Source organism: Centropristis striata, chromosome 15 (assembly GCF_030273125.1).
Source record: "Centropristis striata isolate RG_2023a ecotype Rhode Island chromosome 15, C.striata_1.0, whole genome shotgun sequence".
In the NCBI taxonomy this organism is placed as follows: Eukaryota; Metazoa; Chordata; class Actinopteri; order Perciformes; family Serranidae; genus Centropristis; species Centropristis striata.
Genome location: NC_081531.1, coordinates 21,017,945 through 21,034,016, shown reverse-complemented (window position 1 = coordinate 21,034,016; position 16,072 = coordinate 21,017,945).

Below are 16,072 nucleotides of genomic sequence, written 5' to 3'. Positions count from 1 at the left end.
CTCTGCACCCCTTTCTTCACCTGTGACTGTTTCTCTTTGGCTTTAACTTCTTTTTCCCCTTAAATCTCTGTCTTCCTCCTATACCACATTGTAAAGGAGTCTTTTGTACAGCTCTGATGGAAAGACCACTTTCAAACAAAGACCACTCACATTGTGGAACAAGAACAATAAATAGGATCTTTTGTTGGCCGTCTGAAGGTTTCATCACCAACAGACAGGGGCAAAAAAGAAAGGAAAAGAGAATGAAGTTGGATTTATCCATCACAACACCTATTGCTTTCAAAGGAAAGTTGGGTGTTGGTTCTTCAGAATATGTGTAGTTTCACATTGGGATTCGCATGAAGGTTGGATCTGTTACAGTCCAACCACAGGCATTTAATACTAGAACAGCCTGATAATGAGAAGTAACTGCCATTTGGTTTCATTTCATTCATTCAGCCTGACATCGTGTTAATGTAGGCTGATTTCCGGTAGGAAGAGGAGTTATTTTGCCAGGAGGGAGTTTTGTTACTTAGTGATCAAATACAAAGAGTGCCAACTGAATCCCAGAGCAGAGGTCCCATCTTGTTTTACATCAGTCTTTATCACTCTCCCTCTTCTTCAGTTACTCTGGTTGTCTGCCATTTCCGCTACCTGGGGATTGCTACTGTAAGCCAGTCTCTTTAGTTGCCTTTCGGGAAAAAATCTCTGGTATGCAGCGATGAAGTGGATCTTTTATTATGAAATGTAAGAACAGAAGAATTGAAGCTGTAATTCACTACTGCAGAGAACTTGGGAGAGACGATAAAGAGTTTCCTGAGTTGGTTCAGACAACAGAGCCTCCGTCTTAATATCATTACCTTCATAAGTGTAGGCACAACCCTTCGCTACAGATAGCTGCTGGGGAAATTAAATAGACAAAACTCTGATCATCGTGTTACATTATGGGGACAAAAATGCTCAGTTCACAACTTTACCATTTCTTTTAGGGTTTAGGTTTAAGAATTACATCAGGTTTAGTTCAGGTTAAGGCGCAAAACAGAACAAGGTGACAATATACTGTAGGCCCTTTTTTTCCACCATCAACACCACTCAACAATCCACACACACTTATTTCGCTGTCCCTGCTTGGCTCATCCTGGCTACTGTTCCTTGACTTCTTCTCTTGTCAAGTAATAGCATGCTTTCTCCCGTGGTCTTGTAGCTGTCACAACAGATGTGGAGAATGCCGTTGGTGAGGTTTAAAAATATCTTGTCCTCTACAAGCCATGTTTCCTGGTGACATTTATTCTTCAGGTGACGAATCATGTGAAAGATCGCAAAAGAGTCCTGAACCCAGACCACCACTACAGATTCACCTCCAGATAACCCTTCCTTTTAAGCTTCATATTGTTTTGTGCTGTCCTGTTGACACGTCCTTATGGTTATAAATAGGGTACGCCTTCAAAGATGGCTGCTGGGAAATGAGATGCTCCTTGCTCTTTGTGCAGCAGAACATCAATACTCTAAAATACACACACTTAGTTTCATGTGTTAACTGATGTTACATCAATCTGACTGTAAATCATTATCCACTGGTGACTCACATTATGAATACAAATGTATTTTATTTAAGACTTAAGATTTAAGATTTAAGACTGCTCCATCCAAGCATGGAGTAATAATTAAAACATCACTGTCAGCTTTAAAGAAATGAAAAAGAAAAGAAATGGCCATTTTGAAGAAGAGTCCAACAAAAACAATAAAAACTACTTTTAAAAGGAGATCATTACAGAATTTAAATGCATTTAATGGCTTTTGTGATATCTATATAATTATATACTTTATTAAAAAACACATTTCATTAAAATCTTAAGAATTATACCATTGAATTATAGATTTTTTTTCCTTCAAAATTTTTAACTGATGCCCCCTTTTCCAGTTTTGATAATTCACAGAGATTATGCAAAACTGAGTTTTAATTCAAACCTTTGTTTACATTTAACGCCAAATATCACCTGAAACTTAGGATAATTTTAGATAACATACTGTGGTTGTACTTTACATTTACTGCATTATAGTTCAGTTAAATATCAATACTGGAGTTTCTGACATGTTTTTACTTTGTAACTGTGTTTATTTTGGGATCATGTCAGGTTGTGTGTTTTGGATGTATCATATGACAGGGAGAGAGTAGTGAACCAGACAAACACTGATAGGCCCAAGCCAACAGTATTCTTTAAACAAACTGCTTTTTTTAAAACCATAGTGGGAGCTGCTGATTGTTGATAAAACCATATCACCAAAACAGGCAAGCAGCATGCGGGTGAGGATGTTTTTCCTGGCGGATGTGTGTGCTTTAAATCATATGTTTGTGTCTGTCAGGCCGACTGAGCTTTGTGCTGACAATCCATGGGCTGGAGATGTTGAAGGTCACTGAGTGCTGTGACCTGTGGAAACACAATGTCGGAGACAGTGGTCGTAAATTTCCCTCCATCACAGAGAGCCGGAGCAGCTTGTTGCCTCGTGCTGCCGTTCTTTTTCGAAGCTTGGGGCTCGTGACACGGCAGGGCAGAGATAAGAATGCGGTTATTATCCACCCTCACCCTGTACACAAACCATTTTCACCTTTCACTTTCTTTACTCTTTTGTCCCTTGTTCAGCTTTTCCATCTGTCTTTATGTCAACTTGTGGCACTTTCTCACAGGCACAAACAAGACTTAGATCTCTTAAACGCACACATAATGGTATTATGAACAGATGTTGTGATGTAATCCTGCGTGTATGCGCCTGCATTTTATCATGCGATCGCACATACTGTACAGTCTACGGAGCATGAATGTGTGTGTCTGCATGTAAACGCTAAGCCAGTGACAGCTTCTCTATCAGATCAAGACTGACAGAAGCAGATGACTCAATTAGTGCTGTTTGACTTGGTGATTGATGCTTCATATGTGTTGTAAATGTGCTCAAGATACAGCTGAGCAGATTGATATTTTTAAGTTACTGTCTTGAAAATGTTTTATCTGCAGTGAAATACACTATGGAGACACTCAAAAGACAAACAAACATTTGAGTGTTCATATCAAATATTCTAGTCCATTAAGGTATAACGTGGTTTATCAAAAACAAACTAAAATCTGGAAATTTAAGTCAAATGAAATTAGCACACACATCATTATACATCCACGTATGGTTCGCAGTTGTAAAAAAAAAGCTGTAGTTGTTGTGAATTTAGGCTACAAAACCACTGACCTAGGTTTAGGGCACAAATATTCCTGGTGAGGTGTTATAAAAGACAGTTTAAACAGTAAATAAATGTACGTAAATGCCGGAATTTAAGTAGTTACAAGGCCGACGTGAGCCACCAAAGTTATGTAAGTTGCATAAACATTGTATGTTCTGTAAAAAACGTAACTCATAAACTGTTAGCCACAGATGTTGCGGAAAAAAAACGTAAGTTACGTAAGAAGTCCTTTACTTTTGTTTTCACACTAGACACAAACCCTGATTGTTCGGCCAATCCACCTCCCCTCCCTCCCGCCCAGAGTGTGATATCCACTACATAAACTGTACATCTCCGCCGCTCATTACTACTACGTCCACAAGATGGCGGCCGAGGACAGTCCGAAGCATAAATGTGAGTCGTATTTTGCTGCCTGTACAAACAACCTATATTGACGTTTTTGAGAGGAGACCAGTCCCGTATTAAGGGAGATCCTCATCCGAGGGGCTGTCCAACAGCTAACCAATAAAAGGTTGGTTAGCTGTCCAACAACTAACCAACAAAAGGTTGGTTAGCTGTCCAACAACTAACCAATAAAAGGTTGGTTAGCTGTCCAACAACTAACCAACAAAAGGTTAAGGAGTCGAAATGTTCAAAATATAGCGTACACTTAAACTGATCTTGGAAAGATAAAGAGTGGGGCAGGTGGATCCAAATGCAGGAGACTGCCGGCAACCGGAACTACTGCTATTTTTAATGAAAAATTATGAATTAAAAAGCAAACATGCAGGGACCAAACCAAGAGTCCAAGAAAAAGTGGACCAAAAACTAGGACTTAAATACAAACTAATCTAACGAGGGAGGGAAGTGCAGGTGGAAAAAAGGGCAGAAAAGGTCATGTGAGGGGAATAAGTTATTAGACAGCAAAACCAGGCAGGAGCTGATGGCAGGGAGTATGGAAGAACTAATGGCAAAGGTGGGAAAAGCAGCACAGAGCACAGGAGCAAAAAAACAAACAGAAAATCATAAACCCAGAAAACCCAATACTTTTAATACTAAACTAACACCGAGCCGTCTGAGAATTAACATGAATAAGGAAACCCAGAAAACAAAATCCTCTTGATAATTCATAACTGGAGTAAAAACAGTTAAATATAAGCAAAGATAAAAGCAAAAACAAAAACAAAAGGCCTTTTACCATAGTAAAACTGTAATGTTTTACTGTTGGTTTTACACTGACTATACTAATTCAAACTATCCCTCAAGGTATTAAATTCTTCAGAGATTGCATTACTGCTCCAATTGTCATTCATCAAAGCTTCAATGTCTTAGTTATTCAGTTCAGTAAGGCACTGTTACTGCATCATTATAATTTTTCTTTCTGAGTTTTTAGGTAAGGTTAGTTTTAAACCAACAATTATTGTACTGTATATCACAGCTAAGCTTTTTTCATCAGTGAGAGTGTCAATTTGGTAACCGACACTGCTTAACTTGATTTGGTGGTAAAGAATTCCCTCTAAAAACACAGCTGAAGTTCAAACTCAGTGAAACTCAGGCCTGTGAAAGCAGCTCTGAAGGCTTGTAACAGCAGGTAACATATGTGGTTAGCTCTGGTTTTGCAGCTTGGGTGATAATGATCATCCTACACCCCCCTTGACTCCAGCTGGCTGCCACACAGTGTGGTGAGTCCAGTGGTGAGGAGTTAAATTGGCCCCTTAGAGAGACAGACAAGGGGTGAGAGAGATTGGATGGACAGCTTCAGCCTTTTATTCTTCAGAGGTCACTTGAGACAAAAAGTTGTTAAGATGACCACGGTAGCTGAGTGTCAGTCACATTGGCCTTGGAGACGGAATGAAACAGGGCAACAACAAAAAAAGGAGAAGTGAAAAAATGTCAGGAGACAGGGTAAAGTGTGTGTGTTTGAGCAAAAAGGTGGAGATTACTTAAAAAGCAAGAGCGCAAAATGAGACTCAAGTCTGAGTGCCAGTGTGTGTGTGTGTGTGTGTGTGTGTGTGTGTGTGTGTGTGTGTGTGAGGGAAAGTGAGATTGAGACAGCATGATAAAACTGGAGAATTAATGAGCGACTCAGGCAGAGCGAGTGAGTGTGTGGGGGGAGAAACAGAGGGGGAAACGTGGGAATGATGGAAAGGAAAAGGTCAGTGTGTGCATTGTGTCCTCTGAAGAATTTATGAGCAGTGTTAAGACTGCTGTGTCTGAACCAAGCTGAGTTCACAAAAACTTGTATTTTCTCCCCCTCCTCTCATCCGTTGTCCCATTTTATTTTTATTCCAACAACATACGCTGATGGCTGTCAGTGTGAGCCAAGATATGTTCTCAAACATTCCAAAGAAAAAAAAGTGACTAGCAACATAGGAAAAGGAGGGTTTGTGAGAGAAATTGCCTGCAAATTGTTGCACTAAACAAAAACTTGTACACTGAATGTTTCTAAAAAATTCTTGAAAAAGTAACTGCCACCTTGCACATATTTCTACTGTAAACTATGTTGTGTTTTGTAGTAATTATGGTAGGTCACTGTATACATGTTAACTCATCCAGAAACTATTTTTAAAAAACAGTGAAAAACAGGTGTGTGCATGTAACACGAGTGGAAAACCACCCTTGTGATGGAGCATTTCTGCTCTGCGAGTGCACAACAGTATCTGCTGGCGTAAATGCTCTGCATGCCCAAGAAGCACCACCACCACGTAATAGGGCTTTAAGATTTCATGATTGCATGTATAGTGCTAATTTCAGGGCAAATGAGGAGGTGTATGCAGAGGATGAATGGCCCAGTTGTTGCAGGGAGGTAGATGAAATGCCTAGATTGGCAGCAGTAGTAGCAGCCCCAATCCTGAAAGAATGCCCGAAACAGTGCTGAGGGGATATGTTGATTTTGGTGCTAAATCAGGATTTAGAAAGAGGAAGGCTACCTGGGAGAAGAAATAATGGTAAAGGGTAGCTAGTAATGGGTCTGAGTCGAAGGTAATGAATCATGGATTTAAAGTAGCCAAAAGGAGAGTCGTTGCAAGCCACAATTACACAGCACGCAACTCCGCATTTACAATGCTTAAGATGAAGGCTATAATGACTGAGATGGAATGCCAGATCAGAAATTAAATCTTTATTTCAGTTGAATGATTTAGAGGATGTTGTAAATGAAATCAGCATCCTTTAAAAACAGGTTTAAGTGGCATGCTGATAGAAACACAAAACATAGCAAATGTACTTCAAGCTGAGCTGAGATGAAGACGGCAATAATCAGAATCTGCTTGAACGAGGACAGTGTGACTCTGATTACAGGTTTGGTGAAGCCAGTAATGAGGGTTTGTAATGCTGATTATGGGATACTTTCATGAAGCCACAAAATGCTTCACTTTGGAGAAACAACTGTATAAACTTAATTTATACAGCATTGTTGGAGGGAGCTGAAACCACAAAATCTCACTGGCTACAATCACAGCTCGAAGTTGTCATGTTGTAGCAATACAACAGCATGATGCGCATGTGATTTTTTAAAAGCAGAATTAGAAGAGAGTTTGTAGCTGCTTAATATAAGCACATGTTATAAGAGGCAGAGGGAATATGATGCTCAAAACCTATAATGCTGGCTTGGATCAGAGCCTGACACCTTAGTGTTAGGAAAAATAAAAAGAACGCCTATTACGCAGTTTACGGTAACTGTTTCCCCATCAACGAGGGAATGCCATCAGAATAAAAACATTAGACAAATGCCTCGAAATTAATAAATAGCAGTCTGTATGCACTGAATAGATGAGACGATAAGTTGAACATGACACACTTAACTTTTAGCTGAGTGCAACTTGGGTCGCGTTGATTCTTTGCCATGAGGAAACATGTGGAGTCTGCGCCTTGAGCAGCTGAGGCAAATTGGATGAGAAGCGCAGGTACAAGCAGCAAGCGGCGTGAAGGCTTGGTGATGACAATGACTGGTGATGACAAGGGACGCTGGATGAGACGAGGCTGACCATTTCCATGGACTGATGCGTGCATGGATAGCGTGGCTGGAATTACCGGAGACAGCATAGAGGCAGCCAATGTACTGATTAGCAGGTGAGGTTACCTGAGCTTCTGACATCAGCTTGCTTGCTTCTACATGTACCAACGACAGACTGGAAGAGCTACGTGTGTGATGAATAGCACTGACATGACATCTGAAAACTGTGGAGATGTGACGATGAAAGTCTGCGCAATGAGCGCGTAACAGCACCGAGAGAGTCATATTTAAAAAGAGGTAGCGGCGGGATGATAAGTAGGTGTGTCGCTGAGCTATTGGATATGTGATCAGCTGTCCTCGTCAGCTGATCACATGCTTGGAAGCCCCAGACAATTATATAGCCACGTTTCCATAAAATTTTTAAATGTTGCATTCAGGTAAATGCGAATTAGGGACATTTCGATCAACTTGTTGAGAGTGAGTTGTGAATGCACTTTGGTCAGAAGATGGCAGTGTAATGTATTGTTGTAGGATAATCTGTGAGTAACTTAATAATTGTTCAGCGGAAACAGCTGATCAGTCATGTTAGTTAAATGTTCACGATGTCAGAACTTATTCGGAAAAAGCGTTTCCATCTCCCGTAAAACTATTTTTGGGAAAACACAAGCATAAAAACTTGTATGCACATTTTCAAAAGTTCAAATGGTGTTAATGTAAATACAACTATTGACAGTAACAAATATGGGTGATCATGTGGTAGGAGTGAATGCTGAATGTGTGAGAAGTAAAAATATTCCTAGCGTGCAACTTTCCCTAGAGCTTCATATAACTAAGTTCTAACTATAGCCTGACTTGTGGGTATACAACTTAGCAAGAGTACAAAAACACAGAGCGACATTCTGCCTGGAAAACACAATGTTCTTGGTTGGTGTAGCTGAGGAATCTGCAGTTATTGTAAAAATCTGTCAGTGCTACATTTTGTAAAAAAAAAAAAATGTGGTGTCAATCTTTACAACCACAATCTATAATTATAGCATGCCTTAACCCTTAATAGGACTCATTGAAATACTTGCAAATTCCAAATTCCAACCCTAGAGAATATTGGAGGATATTACATACTGCCAGAATGTGTAAAAAAAAAAAAAAACATTCAGACCCAGGGGAGGGTGGTAATATTTTGAGAAATTAATTTACAGATTTGCAGATTTATGAGATTTAAAGTGGTGAATCTGCAAGAAAAAAGTTGCTTTTTTCCACTTTTTTTCTCGTAAATCTGTGACTTTTTTCTTGTAGATTTGCCACTTTAAATCTCTTGATTCTGCGACTTTTTTTCTTGTAGATTTGCCACTTTAATCAAGTAAATTTGCAACTTTTTTCTCCAAATATTACCCCTGTGACGTAGCCTGATCTTTGCTGATTAGCTGGAAGAAATCCATGTGGTTCTACGATCTCACAGAGAGACATGGGGACCCCATTTTGATATCCGCTGAAGTTACCAAATATAGTTCTTCGCCCGATAAAGGGTTAAAAATAATGTAGTAAAACTTTATTGGGTCTCAATGGCAGCACCATAAATTGGGGTATTCTGTAGGGATGTATTTGAGCACTGCACTGTCTGAAGAGTTTCAGGTGACACACTCAGCCTCCTTGTGTCAGTCAATTGTCAGAAAGGTAGAAGAAAAGGTCTGAACATGGTTTCATTTAGAGTACTTTTAGTTTTAATCATGAAATATGGAACAAAGGGGCACAGAATTGTTGGCCTCAAACCTTCATCATTGTGGTAAAATGCCTCAACTTTAGCAGTCTGTATTCATCAGGTTGACCCCACTTACAATCTCCCAGCTGCAGGCTTTCAATCATTACGTGATTCAATTAGATGATTAAAAGCATCACAGAAACTACACAGATTCAAGTCCTTCTGCTTGTTTATCCAGTAATTTTTTCCATCAACAATCTTTTTCTGAGCAGGTGACCATCATTTAATCTTCCCAGAAAACCATGTGTAAAAGCTAAAAGAGGGCAGCTTAGGGTAGAACTGTTAACTAAAAGCTTGTTGCACTCAACTAAAGGAACGTTACGGCTGCTGCTGGAGCCTCCCAAAGCAATTAACACATTGCTGCCATTACTGGAACTGCATCTGCCTCTGGCTTTGTTCCAGATTTGAAGACCAACAACACGCCAAGGGATGAAACCATTTAGGGCAACAAATCCAAAGAAACATACTTTATCAGTAATTAGGGTTTTTTATTTTTCTATGTTGGCCTAAAAGCAGCATTATCTTTATTTAATTACTGAGGGAAAATCAATACATTTTCTTTTTAATGTCATGCAATTATTTTAGTGTACAGCATTTTAGATTTTCAAATAACTCAGATAAGCACCACAGTGTCATAGTGAAAGAACTTTAAATTTGTGTTGCTGTTTTGCTGTGTCTTCAGATGTGTGGATTACTTGATATTTTCCTCTTCAATGAAATAAAAAATAACTGCTACTTAAACAAAGAGGTCTGGTATTACTTTAAGCAAACCCAGTAATCTTGCCTGAGAACTTGACATTTTCTAAATGGCAGCATGAATTGATTGTGATTTTGTTGATATTTCTTAGGGTGTTTTTCCATTTTCCAGAGGATTTATTGGCATGATGTGACTAACTTTAAACTCCCCAGAAAATGTTCAGTCATCATATTGATTCAGTGAGATTACCAGAAACTTTGGGAATGTTTTTTAAAGATCATCATTAAGGAATAGTGAGGGCTGTTCATTTGAGATTGACAGTTGGAGAGATGGATAAAGATGAAGACAAAAACAGTACATTTAGGAAGAGTTGTGTACGGCAAAATATGCAGGTAATAATGTGGAGGCATACATAAGTATTTAATTGTGAGTTTCAGCAACACTTATAACCCTTTGCACTTTTATGTTTGACAGTTTGTCAAGTCTGCTCTGGCAAAGGTTTTTAAACAAGCACTGCAGAATGCCAGAGTGTAAAGGATAAAAAGCATCAGATCAATTATTACTTGTTTCTAGACACTATATTTGGATTAAAGATTTAAAAAAAAAAAACTTTCTCCAGCGTAAAGAAGTTTTTTTGTGCTTGGAGAGAACACAAAGTTAATTTCCACTTCACGTTAATGCATATTTATCCACCCCCAAACAACCAACATACCTACTGTGCAGACTTTAGACTGTGAGCTAACTAAAAAAGTATGCACCAGCCGTGCATCTATGGAGCAGGAGTGAACAGCATCTCCAGATCTCAGCATTAACTCAATGGTGTAAAACTACAGCTCAAACAGTGCAAACTAGAAGGGCACACTTGGAGAGCACAGACTATCAACAAGGCCATAGGCCATATCCAGCAACGCTAACAAAAGTGATAAATAATTTGTGTGTCCGCCCTGTGATTCAGATCCATTTTAATTGGTTAATTTTTTGGCACATATTACATCATTTTCATCAAGTTGCATGGAAATTATCTTTAATCCTGCTGACAAACAGACAAACAACCCAAACTGAAAACATGACCTCATTGGAAGGGGAAATTAGACAGAGGTCGGAAACAACCTCAATTTTCATTAATCAAAAAGAGGACGGCATCCATCAAAGGAGAAGTTTAAAATGGTATTTCTTGACAGTTTCCATGTAAACACAATAGAAGGCTATGTGTCACCAATTTTCAGACAGCAGGTGTCTTGTTTTGGACTGGCAAATGCACTTCCCAATGCGTGTTGTGATTCACAAGCAGCATCTTCATTCTAGTGTCTGAAAGAAAAAGAGAGCATTCAAATGTGAAGCTTCGCCTATTGCCAGAGGGGACAGACATCAGGTAAAATTTCTGGCTAGTTGGATTTGTCCATACAGGAACTATAGATTTTCCTTCACGTCGCTCAGGTTGGATATATTGGCTTGCACTATCCACTCCACTCTGGATCCATCTCGTCTTGTGCCCACAGGGATTTCAGGGAAGAAATGTTGAGATAGCGCACTAATGCATGTTTCCATGCCCTACACCCCTCTTATGCAGGTGAAAAAAGGGAGTGTGTATTGAGTGTCTCCATCTCTCTCCATACCACTTTGCTTTTCACACACTTAGATGCACACAAATGTTGGTAAAGACTGAAATACACACAACAGCTTTAGACAGGTACAAAGTCTTGACGAACAAAGACAGATTGCTTTTATTTTCTCTGACACACATTTTATATATATAGTCTCTTTCCCTCACACAGGCAAGTTCACACAGAGGCGAAAAAACTCACGACAGCACAAAGAAAGACACATCTCTCACCTTCTCTCTTACACAGATGCATGTTTTTTTCCTCTCAAAGACACACACAGATGCAGACAGAACAAGAAATACACATGCAAAGACACAGTAATAGGAAGCAGTCAGAGTTTATATACATCCAACCAACGCTGCAAAAATCAAAAATGATTTAGATTATAAATATGAAATGTTTATAAGGCAATCAGGGGGTTGTTTGAAAGATATGCAAATCATGAATTTTACTATTAGGTCTTTGTACAAAAATGAATTGTGCAAAATGTTGAGTAAATTAGAATCATGACCACTGGATTAAGATTATTTAATTAATTATGTTGCTGCGCCACTACCTACAGTGTGGAATTTTGTGCACACACTTGTGCATGTGCCATCTGAATTAAGATGAAAGTGAACAATGCAAAGCAGTGATTAATGGTCAGCACTCTCGCCTCACTGCAAGATGGTTGCAAGTTTCGAATCCATGCAGCTCAGGTTTAACTGGTAACTCTAAATTGCCTGTAGGAATGACAGCGTGATGTGATTGTCTGTTTCTATGTGTCAGCTCTGTGATAGTCTGGTGACCTGTCCAGGGTGCACCCCGCCTCTTGCCCAATGTCAGCTGGGAGTTTGAATTAGCGGTTAAGGATAATGAATGAATGGATTGACCCTTTGCTGGCCTTTAGAAGGAATATAGATTTCAGAGACTTATTCTTTTCTGCCTTTTCCAACACAATGTTGTACATCTTTGTGCATTAACGCCACCGGAAGATCAGATGTTTTTTCATGTCATCTGCGTGCATGTGCATCATTGTGTATATGAACAAGACAAACAAAAGACTGACCCACTCACAGAAAAACAGCTCTCCAGCGCTACTAGAGGAGAAAAGCTCTACAGGTTACCTTTAAGTACATGTGTTTATCCATCTCTGTTGGTATGCAATACATGCAGTAGTGTGTGTGTGGACTTGAAATAAAGTGGAGGCCACACTGAGGTGTGCAGATGGGGTTTTTGTGCACAACCTGCAGCAATCAATCTGTTTTGGCAGAAATACTGCATGCTTGGCCTGCAATAAAAGGTGCAGGTAGAACATAGGGAAATTTCAGGGAAAAACAATTTTGCTCCCACGTTTCACAGTTCAGGAGTTATGAGCAAAAATATTAAATTTGACATGTGGCCACTTGTTGCTGCTGTCCACGCCAAAAACTAATCACTTGTTATTTGGCGCATGGCTGTACTTTTTACCAAACGTCAATGAAGTATGTGACTAAAACACGTTATGTGGCTTCTGATGTATCTTGCCAACTAACAGACAAACAAGCAGGACAGAAAACAAAATCTCTCTGGCAGATGTACCAAACAATACTTCTGTTCTTTCTGTCTCACTTCCACTGATGCACACAGGTATGTAGACACACACAGGCTCACAGGCCCCCCCACACACAGCCGTATCAATCAAGCTATTCCAGGAAGCCAGAGAAGAGAGAGGAGATAGGCAGTCCTGCTCTCAGTTGCAGGTCTGCCAAAGAAAAGCTGTTGGCTGCTGCCAAGGTTGAGCGAGCATATTGCCTCGTAATGGAAAAAGAATGGAGAAGCAGACACTGCACATTGTCTGAAACTCTATCAAATGATTTCTCTGTCTCTCCCTGCACAGCAACTGTGAGTCAGTGTCTGATAATGGTGGTCTTGTGTGTATATGTGTGTGTGTGTGTGTGTGTGTGTGTGTGTGTGTGTGTGTGTGTGTACCTGTGTGTGTGTGTGTGTGTGTGTGTGTGTGTGTGTGTGTGTGTGTACCTGTGTGTGTGTATACCTGTGTGTGTACCTGTGTGTGAGGCAGTGTTTGTCACATATGTGACAGAATTGATGTGTTCAGTGTTTTTGGTGTGTGTGTTTATGCTTTTCCTAGCACCAAATAGTTGTAACAGCATCTGTTGATCACCGATAAAGACATTTTTCATTTTGCCAAACCCAAACGGCATAAGAATACTGTCACTGTCGTATAGCATCTATCTTCTCAAAGCTGCACTCACACCACTTTCTAGAGACAAAAATAAACATTAATCTGTCAGAGAGGGAGAAATGGACCATATAATGCAACATTTCACACAAAATGAATTTCTCATCATCAAAAATAATCTGTCTGAATGGGTTTATGGCCAAATATCAATTTCAACTAGAACATTTCTAAAGAAATTTTGGTAACACTTTCTATGAAGACTACATCTATAGTGCATTATGAGCGCATTCATAGTGAATTATAATGCTCATTATAATCAATCATAATGCATTATGACTGCATTCATAAACACATATAAAGCTTCATGATGCACTATATCAACAGTTATAAATATAGCTTATAATGACTTATAAATCCAAGTGTCTTATGAGTGCTCTTGACTGGTTATAAACTACAGGCTGACTGATGAGGCTTATAATACATTACAACTACTCATACCCCTCTATACACACACCTCAACAATCAATTGTTATAAGGACTCATAGGATGCCATAAGTATAAATAAATGATCAATGTATGCTTTAAGTAAAGTGAGGTTCATATAGACGCATCTATATTGCAGTATAGCTAATCATGATGTTTCATTGTTGCCGTTAAGTAAAGTGTAACACATCATGATTAGCTATACTGCATTATAGATGCGTGTGTGTATAGAGGGGTATGAGTAGTTGTAATGTATTATAAGCCTCATCAGTCAGCCTGTAGTTTATAACAAGTCAAGAGCACTCATAAGACACTTGGATTTATAAGTCATTATAAGCTATATTTATAACTGTTGATATAGTGCATCATAAAGCTTTATATGTGTTTATGAGTGCAGTCATAATGCATTATGATTGATTATAATTAAGCATTATAATTCACTATGAATGCGCTCATAATGCACGATAGATGTAGTCTTCATAGAAAGTGTTACCGAAATTTCATGATTTCATGAAGAAATAATTCATGAATTCTCATGAATGATTCTGAATTTCTGCTCATGGATGAGCCGATGGTAGCATACAATGTCTCTGACTGTAGTTATCTAAACGAGGACAATGTTAAAGAGACTGCGATAGCTCGGGAGTACAAGTGGAGCCGCAAACTTCACAACAGCGGCGCCTGCTAGCTGTTGTTTACCGGAGACGTGAGAAGACGTGACCTAGTTAAAGAGATGACTGATGGTAAGTGCTTATACTTTATCTACACGATCCTCTTTTTCTCTGTTAGTAAGGGCTAATAAAATCACTAGAGCAGGCTAAGAAAGCAGCTAATAATGCTGTGTGATAACTATAGTGTGTGTAACGTTAGCCCAGGTGTGTGTACTCAGGTGTCTACTGTCTCCTATAAATTACAGTTTCATTCACTCAAAAAAGTGTTGTTTCTGAACATAATCCAGGCAGTGATGACCTTATCACCACACAACTGAGGCTAATTATTAAACAGTAATATACAAACATAATTTGTAGGAGACAGGTTTGCTGTGAGACACAAAGATGAGGAGATATTTAGGCTATCACAAAATAAACAGCCTAAAGTATGGTAAAAGTATAGTAAAAGTATTGTTTAAAAGATCTGATATGGTGAATCATAACCTGTATGGTGAATATGTTATGTTTCTGAATATGGGGCTGTATTGAATCCTGTGCTACAGTCTGTCTATCAGTGAATGATCATATTGAAGCAATAATACAGAAATGATCAGGCCTCATTCAACAATGATTCAATGTGATTTAGCCAGCCTAAATGGTTTGTGATGACTGGGTTTTTCATTTATGCTATCTTATTTTGTAGATGAAAACATTTGGTCCATCTTGTGAAGCTCCATACGACTCTGTCAGAGGATACAGTTTGAGAAGCAGCAATACCAGAGGACTGCCTGCTTCCTTGATGCATGTGACAGTTTAATTATGAAATAATAATAAACAAATATGAAATAATATAAAATATATTCTGTATTATTATATTAAAAGGGCCATTGTCTGTATATATATTTTTAATTGTATGGATATGCACTTGTAAGTAACTGTAAGTAAATGTGTGCATGTGGCTCGATATTAAATATTTTATAAATATTATTTATATTAATATTTTTTAAGTATTATATTTAAATACCCATCATATATTCTGTATTACATCATATGTACAGTATATTTTTTCATACTTTGTCATTATTGTATTCCATATGTTTTGGATACTTATCTACATGGGCTTCTAGGCCTGTACTGTGTTGTGTATTGCTTTGATTTTTGAATTTATTGGTTTATGTTGTTTAATAGAGGGGTTTTGCTGTGATTTTTAATTCAGTTATTTATGTTATTTTTTAAATATGTTATCTTTGATTTTGATGAATTGTGTTCAGTTCAATAAAGATCATGTTAAAGTCACCTCAGTCTTTGATCTCTTACGTAAGTGGTATAACCTTATGTACAAAGCACATTCACCTTGTCAGTGTGTCTGACAGAATTTTTCTAGTACAAGTAAAATGTTACAAATGACACATCATAATAGCATTATAAATTAGGATAGATAAAGTTTTAACATTTATCAAAATAAACGATGACCCATATTTTACTAGAATTCACTAAAGGCAAAAAAAACTCGACATTAGACTTCAAAAGGGTGCAAACTATTTTGGCATGATGAAAATGGGAATGACAACAGCTTTTTAAA